Genomic DNA, 19,831 nt, shown 5'->3' on the forward strand with positions numbered 1-19,831 from the left:
ATACAAAAATCAGTTGTCTTTCTATACGCTAGCAACAAACAATTCAAAAAGGAAATTAAGAAAATCATCTCATTTACAAAAGCATTAAAAAGAGTGAAATATTTGGGAATAAACCTAAACAAGGAGATGAAAGCCTTTTACAATGAAAACTACAAAACATTGCTGAAAGAAATTAAAGACACAAACAAATGGAAAGACATCCTGTGTTCATGGATTGGAAGACATAATATTGTTTAAATGTCCATACGACCCTAAGTGATCTACAGATTCAATGCAATCCCTATAAAATCCCAGTGGCATTTTTTTTAAAGAAATAGAAAAAACAATCCTAAAATTCGTATGGAACCACAAAGGATCCCAAATTGTAGAAACAATCTTGAGAAAGAAGACCAAAGCTGAAGGCATCTCACATTCTAATTGTAAAACACTTTACAAAGCTACAGCAATCCAAACAATATGGTACTGCCAAAAAGACAGACATAGAGACCAATGGAACAGAGTAGAAAGCCCAGAAATAAACCCACACATATACGGTGAACTGATCTTCACAAGGGTGCCAAGACTATACAATGGGGAAAGGGTAGTCTCTTCAACAAATGTATTGGGGAAACTGGATATCCACATGGAAAAGAATGAAACTGTACTCCTATCTTACACCATGCACAGAAATCAATTCAAAATGTATTAAAGGCTTGAACGTAAAACCTGAAATTGTAAAACCTCTAGAAGAAAACATAGAAGATAGCTTCATAAAAGTGATGTTGGAAATGACTTTTTAAAGATTCTATTTTAAAGATTTTATTTTTTCCTTTTTCTCCCCAAAGCACCCCCCCCCAGTACATAGTTGTATATTCTTCGTTGTGGGTCCTTCTAGTTGTGGCATGTGGGACGCTGCCTCAGTGTGGTTTGATGAGCAGTGCCATGTCCATGCCCAGGATTCGAATCAACGAAACACTGGGCCACCTGCAGTGGAGCACACAAACTCAATCACTCGGCCACGGGGCCAGCCCCTGGAAATGATTTTTTGAATACAACACCAAAATCACAGGCAACAAAAGCAAAAATAGACAAGTGGAACTACATCAAAGTAAACAGGTTCTTTGCTGCAAAGAAAATAGAGTGAAAAGGCAATCTATGGAATGGGAGAACATAACTGCAAACAATATATCTGATAAGGGGTTTATATCCAAAAAATATAGAGAACTCCCATAACTCAATAGCAAAAAATACCAAATAACCTGATTAAAAATGAGCAAAGGAGTTAATTAGACATTTCTCCAAAGAAGACATACAAATGGCTAACAGATACATATAAAGATGCTCAACATCACTAATCATCAGGGAAATGCAAATCAAAATCACAATGAGATATCACCTCACATGTGTTAGGATGGTCATTATCAAAAAAAGAAAGAAAGAAAAAGCAGAAAAATCAGAAGTATTGACAAGAATGTAGAGAAGTTGAAACCCTTGTGCACTGTTAGAGGGAAAATAAAATGACGCAGCCACTATGGAAACAGTATGGAGGCTCCTCAGAAAATCAAAAATAGAACTACCATATGATCCAGCAATCCTACTCTTGAGTATTTATCCAAAAGAATTGAAAACAGAATCTTGAAGAGATATTTGCATTCCATCTTCATTACAGGATTATTCACAATAGCCAAGATGTAGAAATAATCTAAATGTCCATTGACTGATGAATTGATAAATGAAATGTGGTATATACATACAATGGAATTCAACCTTAAAAATGAGGAAGTCCTGTCACATGCTACAATGTGGATAAACCTCAAGGACATTATGCTGAATGAAATAAGCCAGTCACAGAAGCACAAATACTGCATGATTCCACTGATATGAGGTATCTAAAGTAGCTGAACTCATAAAGGCAGAAAGTAGAATGGTAGTTGCTGGGGGCTAGAGGGAGGGAGAAATGGGGAGTTGCTGTTCAATGGGTATAGAGTTTCAGTTATGCAAAACGAAAAGGTTCCAGAGATCTACTGTACAACAATGTACATATAGTTAGCAATACTATACTGTATACATAAAAATTTGTTAAGAAGTTAGATCTCATGTTGTGTGTTTTTTACCACAATTTAAAAAATACTCAGCATTGTAGTGCAAAGGTAAAAACACTTGTTTTTAGAAGCATTTCATACAGATACATTGGCTTACCATCTTTCTTCATGTAAACATAAAGGAAATTATACAATATTGCTCTCCTACCACTGAATAAAGCCAGCTCATGTTGCTTGAATATCTACTGCTGTGTTATTTATAAGCTATCTAATTTAGTTCTCTAAAGGAATCCTGAAAAATCAATATTATTCATGCATTCATTGATTCATTTAACAAATATTTTTGCACATTTGCTGTTTGCCTGGCACTCTGTAAGACACTGGAGATACAGCAGTGTGCAGACAAGCAAATGACCTCACCTCATGAAGCTTAGACTCCAGCGAAGGAGATAGTAAATAGTTACACAATTTTTATAAGTAAATATAAAAGTATGCTATAATATAAAGTAATACAATACAATATGATTAGATATAACATCAGGCAGTTAAAGTGTTATGACAAATAATAAAGCAGGATGAGGAAATAGAGTCAGGAGCTATTTTAGAAAGGTCAGGGAAGGTCACCTCTGAGGAGATAGCATTTGAACAGATGTGAGTGAAGTGAGAGAATAAGCCATGAAATATCTGAGGAAAACACATTTCTGGCAGAGAGAACGGCAAAGCAAAAGCCAAGAGGGAGGAGCATGCTTAGTATACTTAAAGAATAGCAAGGAGGCCAGTGTGGCTGGAATCCAGAGGAGGAGAGGAAACCTCAGAGAAGAGGAGGTTTCAGTTTTCATTTAACTGGTGGCCAAGCTGGTACTTCAGCAAGTTGGCTGACTCCGAAACCTATGCCTATTCCATTATACTCAGCCACTTTTTATAATAGCCTGTTGCATCCTTATTGAGGATGGAACAAAAGCATTGAAAAACATTCATTTCCAGAAACATTTCATACAGCTATATTGGCTCCCCATCCCCGTTTCTCCACCCTGCCTGAGGGAAAAAGAACAAAGACTTATAGTATGACTACAGCTTTTATTATTATTTTTGTTAAGGAGAATTCATGGTTAGTAATATAAAATATCTTAATTTACAGATATAATAATGAAAGACCAACACCCTTTTTGACTTTAAGTTTGCTTCTTAATAAAAGCCAAGGCTATTTTCTATTCTTATTTCTAGTATCCTAATACTGAATGAAGGACACCCTCAGCCAAGTCACACATAATCTATTATCTTCAATTAAGATTGAATGCAAAAACTGTCTCCAAATTTTAGGCCTTGAAAGGGTTAGGAAAAGCTGACATCCAATAGGTACAGCTTTTTTGCTACTACGTTGTTGATTTGAGAAAGGAAAATATTACTTGAATACAACTCAAGTTCCCAACAATGCCAGTGAAATAGATTTTTTTAATTGTGGTATATTTATACAGTGAGATGATATTCAGCAATAAAAATGAACTATCTGTTCAGTCAACAGAGTGGATAAATCTCACAAACATAATTAAGTAAAAAAAGCATATACTCCCATCAGTTTTCCATTTATATAAAGTGCAAGACCAAACCATGCCATGAGAAGTAAGAATAGAGGCTCCCCTGTGGTAGAAAGTGTCCTCAGCGAGGGGGCACAAGTGGGGCTTCTGGGGTGCTGGTCAGGATCTGTTTCTTGACTTGGGTATGTTTGTTTCATGAAAACTCATCAAGTTGTCCATAATTTTTGTATGCTTTCGTGTGTGTTATACCTGAATAAAGGCAAAACTATACTAAGGTGGTTAACCAAAAAGAAAATCAAGGAAGTAAATACCATAAAATTCAGGATGAGAGAGAAGGAGCTATGATTGGCAAAAGTCACCCAGAGGACTTCTGGGGTGCTGATAATGTTCTATTTCTTAGCCTGTGTGGTGGTTATACAGGTATTTGAATTATAATTTTTCTTTTTTTTCTGCTTTTTCTCCCCAAATCCCTCCAGTACATAGTTGTATATTTTAGTTGTGAGTGCCTCTGGTTGTGCTATGTGGGACGCCGCCTCAGCATGGCTGGATGAGCGGTGCCATGTCCACGCCCAGGATCTGAACCAGCGAAACCCTGGGCCGCCGAAAGAGAGCGCAGGAAATTAACCACTCAGCCACGGGGCCAGCCCCCTATAATTATTCTTAAAAAGTGAATATATGTTTTATGTGCTTTTCTGTATGTATATTATATTTTACCATCAAAATGTTTTTATAAATAAAAAACATCAATTGAATATTTTGGCTGTCTTCTTTGAGACTCATATTTTCCACATAATTGCCATCTGAGGCGAAGAGCAAGGTTTTTAAGGTGCCTTAACCACCGCAAGATGTGTATTAATAAAAATAGCACATTTATGTTGATTTTCAGGGTTTCCATGTACATCTTTTCATTTATATAGTAAACACGCCAATCTCTTGATGCAAGCTCTCTGATAAGTCCTGAGAGTACTGCTGAAGACCTTAATTTAATGGCCCTTTCAGAAAGTAAATTTTTCAAGGGACAGGTTAAAAAATTAATTTTTTCTGACCGACAGTAGACTTTCATTTTTGAAAAAAAAATATTTTAATGAAATTCAGGGTCTAAGATAAATAGGGTAAAACCAATCAAAAAATACATTTTGTATCATGGTGATTTGTGTTAACAACAAAAACAGAAAAATATTTTTTGGCCCAAGAAACATCAAGGCACCTAAAGACTAGTACAAATATATAGATTTCCTTAATGGCAACTGGAAATATTTCTATATGATTTTTTTGAAGGAAAAATAAATAAGCTACTCTTATGGTTTTGCACCCTCTATACAAACTCCAGTCCATCAGTGCCAGTCAACTGCTTTTACCTTCTTTCTAAGAAAGCTATCATTAAAACTCGTAATCGTGGAGCAAGTTACAAGGGGGCCACAAAGAGACAGTTTATAGTTTTCAAATTATAAAATAAGGAAACTAGGGAAAATTACCCTATAAAAAGGTGCCTATATGGCTAGAAAAGAAAAAACAATCCTCTTGGTAAGGAAACCAGCAAAATTCCATTTCATGCATTTATATAAATTTTTGACAAGAAAATTTACTTTTAACAAATATACCATTAACAGTAATATAAGAAACTAGTTTTACCATACAAAAGTGGAAATCGTATTTTACTATATTAAAGCTCTTAATTATTAAAAACAATTGAAAATAAGATAACAGAGTTCCTTATGTTAGAATATATACGTTTTAGAAATAAAATAATTACCACATTTTAAAGTCTTCATAACATGGTAAGCATAACAAAACCAAAAAGAGCTATTCTGAAGAAATGACCTAGCCTACCTCCCTGGTACTAATGTTCTCACTTACCTAATTCCCTCTGTTACAATATTATTTAAAACTAAACTGAATGCAATAAGTAAATTTACTATCAATAAGATTATCAACATATTTGTTGAAAGCTGTAAAGTTTGTAAAAAAGTTTGTAAAATGTTTTACAACCCTGAAAAAGGTTGAGCCTCAAAACCACACTTTGAGTGTCAGTTGTGTTCTGCTTATTTCTCCTACTAGAAAACTGACAGTTGAGAAAGGTTATTGGCAGGGGAAAAATGCAAATAAGCATGTTTACAATCTTATTTAATCTTAGTCAAAGGGATTTAGTTTTTAATTCCTTTCTCTCTCACCTTCTCTTTCTCTCTCTAAGGTAGCATGACTTTCTAGACAGACGTTAGGCTTTAGAACCACATGAACCTAAGTTCAAATCCCATCAATTCCAATTCCTCTCAGGGTGTCAATTTGCTCATCTGTAAGGTTGTGATGATAATACCCATTTTATAAAGTTATCTTAAAGATTTACTTAACTGAAATAAGGTATGTAAATGTTATACCATAGTATCCAGCATGTTTTACAAAGGAATATTTAAGAGGAAACCTACCATAGTGGATGTCAGTGAGAGGAGGTGTAAGACCAGCCAGGGATTGGCTGGATCATTAGACCTAATTATTGTGCTAGGTATCTTCGATTTGCCTCTCCAAATCCCTTCTCCCTCCTTCTCCCCCCAGCTCTGTGCCTCAAGGGAACAGAAACTGGAGCAATGCCCCAGAAAATAGCTAAAGACCTCCTGGGTTATGGGGTCATTCTGCCTTCTCCTGTTGTTTTCACTCCTCTCATTCAGTGGACCCCACAACACTATGGACAACATCAGCACTGAGAAAGCAAATTCTACACTGAAATTCAAGGGAGACAGCTCTCCAAACTCCCACAGAACTGGGCTACAAGGGAGCTGCTACAGAATCAGGAAGTCACAGCTGTCAGTTCCAGAATCCTATACCCCATATCACAATCTACAGCAACAACAGGGATGCCTTACACGCTGCCTCTCTCCCACTTAACTCAGTTCCCAATTCAAGTTTCACACAAGAGCATCTAATTGGTGGAGTACAGATCTCATTCAGAATCCTAGCAGCAAGAGAGTTTTTCAGTCTGTCAAGTACAGAAAGTTACACTAAAAAAAAGGTTGAAATACAAGTGAACCATGCCTTAGCATCTGCTACAGTATGCCATCAAGCTCAAGCAGTTGGCGATGGCCTTTCTTTGGCATCTGAAAAGGCTGAGAGAAGCACAACTACAGATCAAAGCTTATAACTAACGGAAGATACCATAAACTGAAGGAAAGGGGTTGACTGTGAACCTTGAAAGAAGTCACATGAAAATTATCTTCTTAAAGACATCAAGTGTAAGGATCTTCATGAACGTAATTTCTCTAAATAGTGCAGTCCCTGCCTCCATTTCTGACAGAGGAAAGGATCCTACAGCAAAATACCTTAGCACACCCACAAGCAGGAGGACAGTTTCAGCACCCGGATCTGGACTATGGGTGGAATGTTCCTTATGCACTCAGGCAGGTCTGTGCAGTATAGGAGACGGAACTGTTAACCGCTTTGCGTGAAGGTATCTCCCACAGTGATGCTGTACGTGACCAGCACAGCTCCTCTGCTGCCAACACTTTGGAAAAGAAAATAAGTGTAAAATTTTTTTTAAAGTTTAAGACTTTTTTGTTCTCAGCTTACAAGGAATTATTGGACTTATCCCAGAAAACCATTGGCAATTAATAAAGTAAGATAATAACTAAAGGACACTCATAACTCCAGTGAAGATGACCTAGGACTACAATAAGATTATAAAATGAAATTAAACAATCACATGTATGTACTCTACTTGGGGAAAAACTTTAAAAAGTTTTTCAGTCACTCAGCCTAGAATGACATTTCCCAAAGCGGATTTCCTTAGATTCCAGTAGTATTTTTTGGTTTCGTAAATTTTTTAATAGTCACAAAGTGCTCCCATCGTAGCATGCCTGCCCCTTTGGAATGTGACTTTGTCATTCTTCCTGCCCAGAGATTCAGTCTATTTCTCCACTCCCTTGAATCTGGGCTGGACTTGGGACTTTCTTAGGCCAATAAAAAGTGGCAGAAGTGACTTTTTGTGAGTTCCAAAGCCTAGGCCTTAAGAAGCCATGCAGCTCACACCTTCCCCATCTTGGACACTGCCCTGAAGCTACCACGTAAGGAAACCAGTTTAACCTACTAGAGGATGAGAGCCTACAGGGGGGCTAAGAGGCCAGCACCAACCACCAGGAACATGACTGAGGCCATCTCAGACCTTCCTCTCCAGCCAACCTTCCAGCAGAATGCAACTTCAGAAGAGAGTCCAAGTAAGACCAGCAGAACAACCCAATCCACCCACAGAATCATGAGAAATAACAGATGAATGTTATTTTAAGCCAAAAATCAAAAAGACTTCCACTACTTGCCTTCTTACTGTTACTTTTCCTTTTCCTTTAGGAAAAGGTCCAAGGCTCATTAGTCTAGTTTCTAAGATCTAGATTAATTAATCTAATTAATCATATTAATCTAATATGGACCCTGAAAATCTCCACTAAGAGCCTAGATTCTATATATGATCATTAAAAATGCCCATTTTCCTTAAGGAAGAACTGGAATACATGGGAAGCCGTTTAGGCTGCTGTCATCATTCGTATAATTACAAAACTCAGCAAAACAGCTGCCAGTGTGCAAAACAGCTGCCAATGTGCAGAGTCTGAAAAAGGATGCCTATCACACACAGGGTGTTTTCTGGAGAATTCACATAGAGTTGTGCTGAGGTATGCTGGGCAGTTTGCAGAGTTATATGGCACAAGCTATTGTCAACAGCTGCCTTCACTGGAATCCATGCCTGCTATCACACACACACACACACACACACACACACACATACACAGACTATATTTCCACAGAGAGAGGCTTTCTATTTTTCATTTTTATTTAAAGATTGTCTTAGAAAACGTCCTCCAACTAACATCTTGAAAAATAGATCACAAGATCAAAATTCTATAAATGCCACTCTCCATACCCATAAAACTCTGTTAGCATCCATTTGGACAATTACATTTCCTTGCTGGGCTTCCCTTTTCTTACTACATAAAAGCATGTCCCACTTGAAAACGAAGAGGAGAGGCGCCTCAGAGAAGACCCAAAGACCTCATAGGTTTGTTAGGTGATACTGCCTTCTCCTGCCATTAGTTTCCCTCTTCTCACACAGGTAAACCCCTATCCAGAAGTATGCTTGCTGTATGCCACTTCCTGCTCTTGGGGCTATCGGTGGCTATTGTTGAATGATGAGGAAGTTAAAAACAAATACCAGTTATCAAGACCCATCACAAAACTTGGGGGTTATCAAAAGAGTGATTCATATGAAAAAGTCTGAGGAAAGAATGAAATTTTTTGTCTTCCTTGGAAGTATCTTTGTTTATCTCCCCAGCTTCATCTCTTGCACTCCTTCTTTCCCAAATTGCTGAACTTCTAGTCCCCCTGCTGCATTGCCTTCTATTGCTTCATATGTGCTCTCAAAAGAAATATCATGAATTGGACCAGGACAGCTTGTAGTCATAGACAAAACCTGAACCTTGGTTTAAATCCATCTTGCCACCTATTGCATGCCTGCACCTCTGTTTCTGAAGAAAATTGGAAAAAAATTATGCATATGGACTCATTTTAGATTCATGACCATGAGCCACACGTGGACCTTCAGTGCTGCCTGGCAGTCCTTTTATACTTCCCTAAGGTCAAATCATTCTCCCATTATCTAAGATGACTATGTCACACTGTTGCCTCCTGTGTCAAAATTCCAACACCTTTTCCCCACTTCTCACTTTTAGCTGATCACTTTACTTCTTGTTTCACTGAAAGATCAATCATCAGAAAGAGTTCTAACTACTACACCCTTCACCTTCACCACCACATCTTCCAGTCCCATTGCATCTGCTCCCATATACTTTGTGTTCTCTCCAGGTACAACAGATAAACTGGCTCCTATCTTTATGTATTGTCACCCATACCCTTCTTACCATTTCAAGAACAATGCCTCTGTAACTGTCCCTCTTTTCTCCTGAAGCATCTAGTTTGCCATCATTTTCACCAACACAGAACACGCTGTAACAGCTCCAATCATAAAAATTTCCTTTGTTTCAACATTCCCTCACCATTTCATTACTCTATTTTACAGCCAAAGTTTTTGAAAATATTGTCTGTACAACCTTCGCTTCTTTCCTTCCAACTGTTCCTTGAATTCACTACAGGATGGTTTTTATCATCAATACTCCACTGAAATCTGCCTCTTTAAGCCCCCTCCACGTTGCCAAATCCAATGTCAATCCCTAATTTTCATGTTCCTTGAGCTCTTAGCGTCTCATACACCTTCACCTCTTTATCTACACAGTCTCTCTAGATGAGGCCATTGCTTTAAATACAATCCATAAGCTGATACTTCTGAAATGTCTCAACTCCAACCTTTCCCTGAATTCCAGTCTCATATCTACTGTCTGCTCTTGGATTTCTAATAGAGATCTCAAAACTAATATATCCAAAAATGAACTCTAGATTCTCTCCTCCCCCAAACCGGTTCCTTCTCCATTGTTTCCCATTTCAGCAAATCTTTCCCATCTCAGTAAATGGCACTGCTATAGATTAAATGTTTGTGTCCCCCCAAAATTCATATATTGAAATCTTAACCCCCAATATAACGGTATTAGGAGGTGGGGCCTTTGGCAGGTGATTAAGTCATGAGGGTGGAACCTTCATGAATGGGATTAGTACCCTTGTTAAGGAGACCCTAGAGAGGTCCCTAGCCCCTTCTGTCATGTGAGGACACAGCAAGAAGACAGCTGTCTTAGAAACGGGAATTAGGCCCTTACCAGACACCAAATCTGCCAACACTTTGATCTTGGACTTTCCAAGCTCCAGAACTGTGAGAAATAAATTTTTGTTATTTATAAGCCACTAGTCTATGATATTCTGTTATAGCAGCCGAAACAGACTAAGACAGGCACCATTATTCATACATTTGCCCAAGTCACAAAAGTTGTAGTTACCTTTTACTCTCTTTCTCTTACATACCACATTTAATCCATTAGCAAATCCTGTAGATTCTACCCTTAATCATCTCACCACTTCCACCGGTACACTCCAGGTCCCTGCCACCACAATCTCTCATCTGGATTACTGCAGTAGCTTCCCACCTTTTCTTCCACCTTTCACTCTTATCTCTCTACAGTTCATTCTCCTAGAGTTTCCAGGATGACCCTTATAAAAATATGTCAAAATATGTCAGTGTATGTCATTCCCATGTTCAAAACCTTTCAGTGGTTTCCCATCACACTTAGAATAAAATCTAAAGTCTTTATTGTGCCATACAAAGTCCTTCATTTTATGGCCTCTAGGTATTTCTCTGACCTCATTTCCTGCCACTAGCTCTCTTATTCACTAAGCTCAAACCACACAAGCCTCCTGCTCTTCCTCTAGCCCAACGAACATGTTCCCACCTCAGGGCCTTTGCACTTAACATTCTCTCCTCTCTCAGGGACTGTCTTCTCCAACATCTTGACATGACTCTCTCTCTCACTTCATTCAGGTCTCTATTCAGATGTTACCTCCTCCTTGAGGTCTTCCTTGACCACTTTATCTTAAATAGCATCACCTATAATTCTATTCCCATGCACTGATGAATTTCCTTTTCATAACACTTGCCACTAACTAACATTAAATTATACATCCATTAATCAACTTTGTTTATTTTGTTCACTGATGTATCTCCAGTGTCTAGAACAGTGATTTAACCTGGTAGGTCCTCAGCAAATACTATTGAATTAATTAATCAATAACTTCCTGAATAACTTTGAGAAAGAGGACTGTCTGTTGTCTTAACAGGGCCTGGTCAGTCTGTGAAGGAAAGGTGGATGGGAATGTCTGTTTTCTTTGAGTAGTAGATTCATCTTAAGCCATAATGGGAAAGTCTAGGCACCAGCAAGGCTTCATTTACAAGGATCTTTGTAACTTAATTAAAATATATCCACAACAAAATCTAGAATGCCTGGGCATTCTCCCTTTAGGGAGCAGTTTTCTGATTCCCACTTGATACAACTCACGATCTTGAATGTGCTCTGTGGCTATACCATTTCAAACTTAGTTCAGAGGATGCAAGTATTTTGAGCAGTTTCTGATTTGGATTTTAAAACAGCAATTTTATCTTTAAATGAAGGAATGTTTGATCTACTACCTGATAATAAAGAGGTTCTCACCAATAAGCAAGAAACCTTTTAAAGAAAGATTTGTCATGTCGATTAAACTGATAGGAGTGTTGGAAGATGTTTTCATTCTGCTGGGCAGAGCCATAGGACTTCCTCTTCAATGTTCTGTTTGCTTTGCACCCCAGGAATTTTTTTTTCCACAAGACTAATTGAGGCTTTTTCAACTAAACTCCAATATTGGTGCTCTTTTCTCAATGCATGGGAGAAAAAAGTTAGACCAGTAGATGGGAATTTTTCAATCTTAGAATTCCATCCATGATTTTTTCTCACACTGGCTGCAGGGAATGCTAGCAGAGGACAAATTATTGAAGTGGCAGCAAATACAGACTAATTTAGAAACTCTTTTTATTCACCTATGTGATTGTAGTTGTATATTGCAAATATATGCCATATTTACTTTGAGTAAAACTGTTCCTAGTTCATAAGATTGAGTTATATTTGTCAGAATTTCATGTGTTTCTCAAAGGGCACTATGATTTCCAGATGCATCACCATCTGAACCAGATTGACAATCTCCCCTTACAGAGAAGTAAACTAAAATTTACTGAGAGCATACGTTATCCTCTTATTTAAAATTTTTTTTAATCTTTAAATTTCTTATGACAACCACATTTCATAGATGTGGAAACTGAGAGTTTAGGAGAATAAATTACCTGCTTCAAGTCACACAGGAGTAAGGGATAGAGAATCCAGTGTGCAAACGCATATAGATATGAATCTATACCAAATTAGCAGTTACTTTGTAGATTGGCTTGTAGATACCAGTACAATGCCAAAGTTGTATACTCAGCACTCTTTTCCTAAACTTTATTTCAGAAATACAAAAAAGAATAAAATGAACACCTGTGTATCAACCAGCTAGATTAAGAAATAAAATATTATAAAACAATAGAAGTTCTTATATGTCCCTTTTCACATTTCCCCACCCCCAAATTTGGGTTTATTATTCCCATAAATGTCTTTTGATTGGGATTGTATTGAATTCTTAGATTGATTTGGGGACAATTAACATATTTATGATCATTGAATATTTTTCTCCATAAACATGGTATTTCCTACCATTTCTTCGGGTTTTCCTTAAAGTCTTGTAATAACAGTTTGTAACTTTCTCCATAAAGGTAACGTACACCTTTGTTAGATTTGTTACTGGGTATCTTTTTAAATTGCTATTAAAAATGGCATCTTTTAAAAAATTCCATTTTTTAATTTTGTTACTGATGAATAGAAATACAGTAGATTTTCACATATTGATTTTATCTTTAGTAAATTTGCTGAACTTTCTTATCAATTCCAATAATTTTTCTATTGGTTTTCTTGGATCTTCTGTATAGACAATTGCATATTCTATAAATAGTGGTAGTTTTATTCCTTGCTTTCCTATTCTAATAAATTTTATTCTTTTTTTTTAATTCTTATCTTACTACACCGGATAGAATCTCCAGTGAAATGTTGAAATGAAGTAAAGATAATAGTATCCTTGTCTTGATCCCTATTTTAAAAATAAGGCTGTTAACATTAAACCATTAAGTATGGTGTTTACTATGGAAGTTTTTGATAGACACTCAATCAGGTTAAGAAATTCTTTTGCATTGCTAGTTTGTAAGAGATTCCTAAGTCACAAATAAATACTGAATTCTATCAAATGATTCTTCTCCTTCTACTGAGATAATAATACAATTTTCTCCTTTGTTCATTTATAGTGTTGAATTACATTAATGGATTTTCCTAATGGTAAGCCAACATTGTGAAACAGAGTTTTAAAATGGAACTATTTCAGTCTCAGTTTTGGCTAAGGCCCCAAGACAATAAACAACACATTCCAATGTGAGGTGAGAGACCACCATGCTAGTCTTCTAAAGGAGATAGTTGCAAACTGGTTTTGTGACCCTTAGCTGACCACTAATCCCCACATCTAAAAGAAGCTGGAGAGGCCAAGAAAAGGCTTGAAAATTAGGAAAGGAATTGGAAGAAAGCTGTAGGGGTTCTATGCATCTAAAGCTCTCCCAGTGGAAGGGCTTGGGAGCAGGGCTCACATTCATCTTAAGCCTAGAGAAAGGAGCTTCAGTGGAACCCCTTGAAGATTTGTTATGTGTCACCCAGATCCCAGGAGACACAGTACACTGGTTGTTGACTCCACTTGAGAAATATGGAGGACAAGAAGATCTCACAAATGCCCCAACAGTACCCCATAAGAAAATAAATTGGTTTTAAACATCAGCTAGGCTTAGACAATGTTGATGCTGGTTCATGGAAGTATTAATCAAGAAAGAACTTCTTCCTCTCCTCACCTATCCCCTCCTCTGGTGCAATTCTAGAGGGATCGCAAACCCTCATAAGCAATGTGGCAGAGAAAGGTTAGGAGCACTCTATGGAAAAAATGAGAAGATACTGGCCACATCCCCTTTCTCACTTCAGCTACCCAGCCCACAGTAGGCCTAAGATTAAAGACGGAAGAAGAGATAACTTTAAAGAAATATTAAAGCTTTGATTATTACTGACACTTTAATTAAATTGAGACTCTTCTGTGACAAAACATGACCAAAATACATAAAAGTCGTGGAATTGCCTTAGTTTTGATCCAAGAGAAAAGAAAATCTAATCCCACAGAGCGGACTTATATTGGTAACAGGGGAATCAAAGTTGTTTTCTGATTATACTCCATGAATCTACTCATTCAATTTACTAGTTACAATTTTATGCCTGAGTTAAACCTAACCTGGTTGCGTTGTATATTTTAAGATATTAAAATGCAAACATCCTAAATAAAATATTATCCATATTATTTTTATAATTATTGCTATACTATGGATAATATTTTATTTAGGATGTTTCCATTTGTATTAATTAGTAGTGAGATTTGCTAGCAATTTTCCTTTCTTAAAATGCCCATGTCTGCTTTTTGCATGAAGATTATATTAGCCTCAATAAAATAATTGAGTGTTTCCTCATTTTCTATTGTCTGGAGAATCTACAGAAGATCAGAATTCTATGTTCCTTGGATGTTCGGTAGAATTCATCCAAAAATCATTTAGGCCTAGTATTTTGTGCTTATGTGGGAGTTAATCTTTAGCTACTGACTCAGATTCTTTACAGATTATGTTTATTCGTTTTCTGTTTAGTTAGTTTTATGTTATATTTTTCTAAGGAATTGTTCATTTTATCAAAGTTTTCAAGTATATGAGCATAAAGTTGATCATAAAATCTATCTTTTTAAATCTCTGACGTATTTAATCTCTGATGTTTTGTCCCATTTTTATTCCTAACATTGGTTAATTGTACCTAATCTTTTCTTTATTTTTCAACATTTTATTCAAATAAATTTAAAAGAAATAATATAGAAAGATTCCATATACTCCTCACCCAGTTTCCCCCAATAGTAATATCTTGCATAACTTTAGTACCATGTCACGACCAAGATAATGATATTGATAGAATCTGTTTTATTTAGATTTTATTAGTTTTACAAGCACTCATTTGTGACTATATCTATATGCATAGATACATATGTATGTATTTAGCTCTATGCAATTTTATCACATTTGTAGATTCATGGATCCACCACCACAATCAAGATACAGAATAGTTTGATCACTACAAGGATATCTCATGTTACCCTTTCATAACTGTATCCACTTCCTTCTCATCCTCTGCCCCAGTCTATAACAGCTGGCAATCACTGATTTTTTCTCTATTCTTTTAACTGTCATTTCAAGAATGTTATATAAATGGAATGACACAGTATGTATGTAACCTTTTGAGATTGGCTTTGTTTACTCAGCAGAATTGTCTGAAGATCCATCCAAGATATTGCATGTATCAATAGTTCATTCCTTTTTATTGCTGAGTAGTATTCAATGGTATGGATGCACCACAGTTGGTTTAACTATTCATCTGTTGAATGTGACTTCTGTACTCCAGACACCCATACTCATGGTCATAACCTAAACTATTAGTATCCTGACTTCAAAGAATCTGGGTCACCATAGTAGCCAACTCCATTGCAGTATTGTCAGGTATAAATAAGGTGGAGATAACTGGCACAATGCCAGAGTTAGTATGGGAGGGGGCAGCAGCCCCTTTTAACATTTCAGTGCTCCTCAACTTACATCATAGAAGTGGATAGTGTTCACACCTAAGGAGGATTCGTTATACCAGGCAACTTGGAGATCCAACCTTCTGGGTGGCATAAAATGTTTATTTTATTTTATTCTCTCGTCCCTATCTAAAAGAGTTAATCCCTTTGTCCTCTCACTTCTGAAACTAATTCTTTTCATGTACATATTTTCCCATTCTTTTCTTCTAGAGGCTTTCCCTTTCATCTAATTGTAAGCTCCTAAGTGAGACCTCATTACCTCCTTTCTGCAAGATTTGCAATCTACATGACATAGTATGCAATTCAACATCATAAAATTACAAATATCACAAAAATTACATTGAAAATGGGGGGAAGTGCCTTTTTAAAAGTAGGAAAATGCAAAGGCATCAACCGTTCAAGGAGATTATGTTGAAATTAATACTCTCTCTTCTATTATAGTTGACAACTAAGAAAGAAAAGAAGAAAATAATTTGTTTCTTAGAGGATAGGAATAAGTAATGGAGCTTAGAGCTTGTGATAAATCCTAAGAGATAGGAAAAATAAAGATAGCACGTCACTTCTAAAAAGGGTCTAGGACAGTGTGAGTAGTCAAATGCAACTAGGCAAACTCAAACACATCTAGTTTTAAGCAGAGACAAAAATAGCTGCTGCTTCTCTTTTCCTCTATGTCCTCAGAAAGTTAGAGAACTGGCAAAGAGAACTAATTCCCCCCCTTTGCAAGAAGTGAAAGAGAACATGTGTTTCTAGAAATTTCACAATGAGCATTCTTTTCATCACCACTTTCAGAAAGTACAGTCAAATGGATTATGATTTAAACACCAAGGAACTTAGCTCCTGAGATGGATCTACCGTTATCATTGTCTGAATGTTCTAACCATTCAAAGTATTTTGTAAGAATGCTCTGAATAGAAGAACATAGCACAGGTCTCTTGTGGCTGCAGACCAGGACATTGTACGTGCCTCCAAAGCTTATTTACTTTAATGTTAGAATTCAGAAGAATTAAGTTTACTTATGAATTTCTCCACCCCTTAGGAAACATCAAAATGCTAAGTTAACTTGTTAAGCTGTCGCTCCTCAGGGTTATTTGGGAGGGGTGAATGGAAGAATAGTTTCCCAGGTTCTAAACTTCAAAGCCATCTTTGATATCCTTCTCTCATCAGGCTCTCTCCAACAAGTCCTTTTACTAGTTCTTCCTTCACATTATTTCTTATATCCTGCCCTTCCTTTCCATGTTCACTACCAGTATCCTGGCTCTGTAACACACTCTCTTAAGCTAGGAACATTGTAATAGTAATACCTCAGCAGTGGTATTCCTGCATTTATTCTCTAGTATCTGTTCCAATTTATTATTCCCACAGACTAGAGATTCACATTTCTAGAACATATCATGGCAGTTCCATATTCATAAATCTCCAATGATTGTCCTTCGAATATAAGATAAAGTTCAAAATATTGCAAAATAGCTTCTTGGTTAACTTCAGTAATATACAGGCAGCATAATATTTCAATTCTCCTTAGCAGTTCTCTTTGATATAAGGTACTTAAAAGGAGGAAGGAGGACTATACATTGGATGTGTAGGCCAAATAGGAAAAGAGAAATGGTAGGGGCTACCCCGTGGCCGAATGGTTAAAGTTCTGTGCGTTCTGCTTTGGTGGTGCAGGCCTACTCCACTCATCAGCCATACTGTGGAGGCACCCCATATACAAAGAAGAGGAAGATTGGCACAAATGCTAGCTCAGGGTTAATCTTCCTCAAGCAAAAAAAGAGGAAGATCAGCAACAGATGTTAGCTCAGGGCGAATCTTCCTCTCAAGAAGAAAAAGAGAGAGAGAGAGAAATGGCACCAAATCCAAGAGCCCTTATTCCAAGGCTGAAGATTCACTTACGTTCCAGCATTCTTCCTCTTGAGGGTGGATGTAGCTTATAGCTATCAGTGTGATGTTGATGCATAAGCCCCCATCTTTCCTATCCTTTGGAGAGCCAGAGGTTAGGGTTTTAAGACTCAAAGAATGAGCCTAACTGAAAGGCTACAAAACTCACTATGGCACCCCAGTTTATGACAAGGACTCAAACCTTTTATAGTATACAGAACTGCCAATACGCTGTTCATTAGAGCAAAGCTAGCTTTTCCCTGGTTCCTTTCCCACAAGGCTGTTAAGAACTAGGGGGACTCAACTCTCCTTGGCTTAGTTTATTCTAAGACCCAGTAAGACAAATGTGGGAAGAAGGGATCTCAACTGCTTACTCTGTCTTACTTAGGGGGCTACATTTAAGAAATCAAAACATTTTTCAGAGTGAGCAATGCTGCTTAAAATGATCTTTGACACATACATATTTTTGAACCAAAGCATATTTACCATCTGAAACCTAAACATTAGTATGGCCTTTGCTATAAACATTAGTATTGCCCTTTGGCTATAAGATAAAGTTCAAACATACTGCAAAATGGCTTCTTGGCTAACTTCGATAATTTACAGGCAGCCTAATATTTCAATTCTCCCTAGCCATACCAGCTATCTTTCAAAGGGAAAATAGCTCTAATAATATTCTGTCAAGGAAAATTCTAATTCACACACAGATAATGGTATTATCTGATTTTCCAATTTTAGGAAACTTAGAGAACATTAAAAAAAAAATCTGTTTCAAATCTCCCTTTATCAGTCTGGCCCTAACACCCTTCAATTGTTTTCAGCCAGCATGCCCTCAGTGTAGGTAGTTTAAACAAGTTAACATATGCACAGAGCTTAGAACTGTGCCTGGCACATAGCAAGCCCTATTCAAGTATTTACTATGATTACTATATAATTATTAATGGAAAGTATGCAATCTTTGGATGAAGACAGACCTGGATTTTGGATTCTGTGTCTGGACTAACTAGCTGGGTGATCATGGATGAATCATTTAATCCTTCTGGGCCTTGGTTTCTTCTTTTGCCGAATAGAGATAATAATAACTACCATGAAAAATTGTAGAATAAAAGATAATGAAGCCAAAATGCCTAGCACAAGACCTGGTGCCTGGCAGGTGCTCCAAAGGGGAAGTTTTTATTGTTATTACTCATTGCTGTGCTTTGCTTTCTCTGTTCCCCAGGCTGAAATACTCCTCACCTTTGCTTTTTTCTTCCTATTTGAACCCAGTTCACCTTTTCCTGAGAAACCAGACACAGGGGAGTCATCCTTCCTTTCCCCCAATCTTAGCATTTACCTGTACAGCTCATTTGGCTCATACATGGCAAATATATTGCATAGTAAGAACTCAATTCCAAACTTGCCAGATAATTTATCCATTTAAAGTGTGAAATTCAATGGATGTTAACATATTCATAGGGTTGTCCATCCATTGCCACAATCTTTAGAACATTTTCATTACCCCAAATAGAAATCCCATTCCTCTTAGTCATCAACCCCAAGTTCCCCCATGCCCCAAAGCCCTAGATAACAACTAACCTACTTTCTGTCTCTACAGATTTCCTTATTCTGGACATTTCATACAAATGAAATCATACAATATGTGATCTTCTGTGACTTGCTTCTTAGCATAATTTTTTCAGGGTTTATCCTAGTTGTAGCATGTATTTTTACTTCATTTCTTTTCATTGCTGAATAATATTCCAGTGTATGAATATATCATCAAAGCCTTTTTATTGTGCTTTTCAATTCTGCATGCTGCCTCTCAGAACACACTCTCCAGACCCAAAAGTTTCAATGTGAATGCCTATAGCAGGTAGATGTCAAGTATATGTCACATATATGAAGGTATTCAAATATTTCCCCCCAGGAAAACACATTTTCATGCAAAACTCATTCACAGCCAATTAGTTTGCTGCCTACTCCAATAGGCATAAATGGTAGTATAAGAACATAATCATTAATTAACTTGAACATTTATTGAACACTTCCTATCTTAGTTTGAGTTCCCCTAGGAATAGCCCTTGAGACAAGAATTTGAGCACAAATGTTTATTTGGGAGGTGATCCCAGGAAACACTAATAGGGGAGTAGGGGGTGAGAAATGAGCCAGGGAAGGGAAGGCAGCTAATACAAGATA

The sequence above is a fragment of the Equus caballus genome, chromosome X, assembly GCF_041296265.1.
Source record: "Equus caballus isolate H_3958 breed thoroughbred chromosome X, TB-T2T, whole genome shotgun sequence".
Lineage (NCBI taxonomy): Eukaryota > Metazoa > Chordata > Mammalia > Perissodactyla > Equidae > Equus > Equus caballus.